At 39.6% G+C, this 768-nt stretch overlaps 1 protein-coding gene across 1 annotated transcript in view; it reads right to left on the bottom strand.

The window, feature by feature from the left end:
• Window positions 1–768, bottom strand: part of SLC25A17 (solute carrier family 25 (mitochondrial carrier; peroxisomal membrane protein, 34kDa), member 17) — a 65,600-nt gene that overhangs the window by 6,294 nt on the left and 58,538 nt on the right. The window lies entirely within an intron of this gene.

The raw sequence follows: 768 nt of genomic DNA, 5'->3' as shown, positions 1-768 counted from the left end.
TCAGGCTGGTCTCGAACTCCTGAGCTCAAACAATCCACCCGCCTCAGCCTCCCAGAGAGCTAGGATTACAGGCGTGAGCCACCGCGCCCGGCCAACCTCGGGTGATTCTTAATCACACATAAGTTTGGAGAGGCCTGGCATGGTATACTACGCTACCCATTATAGTAGTCACTAGCCATGTGTGCCAATTAAAATTTTTAAAAAATTAAAAATTCAGTTTCTCAGTTGCACTGGGAATATTTCAAGTGCTCAAACAGCCACATGCAACTAGTGGCAACCCTACTGGACAGTACAGACATTTCCACCATTGCAGAACATTCTAATTGACAGAATGAAAGCTCTTTATTTATTCAATCCTTCCTGAGTACTTAACTGAGCATCTGACTCTGAACATCTGACTCTGCCTCTGTTTGGTGTATCTGTCACTTTTTCTGTTTCCTGATCTCCAAAATAATCACCCTTCTACATCTATAAGGTTGAGTGAGAACCAAACAAGCTAAGAGATGTGAAAACACACTGGATTTGAAAAGTATATAACCCCATAGATCTCCAGTTAACACTCCCTTCTTAACTTTCTTGTTAACATATCTTTCTTCAATCTTCCAATGCTGGTAGAAATGGAAATTGGTACTACATTTTAAGGGCAATTTGGCAATGTCTATCAAAATTTTCTATGTTCAAACTCCTTAACTAGATAATTTCACTAGTTAAAGGAATTTTCTCTACAATTATAATCGGTCATATGTACAGAGCTAAATTTATGGGCTG

This window comes from Propithecus coquereli, unplaced genomic scaffold (assembly GCF_000956105.1).
Source record: "Propithecus coquereli isolate 6110/MARCELLA unplaced genomic scaffold, Pcoq_1.0 Scaffold126, whole genome shotgun sequence".
Lineage (NCBI taxonomy): Eukaryota > Metazoa > Chordata > Mammalia > Primates > Indriidae > Propithecus > Propithecus coquereli.
Note: the sequence above shows the minus strand (reverse complement) of the source record. Positions and strands in the feature narration are given on the sequence as shown.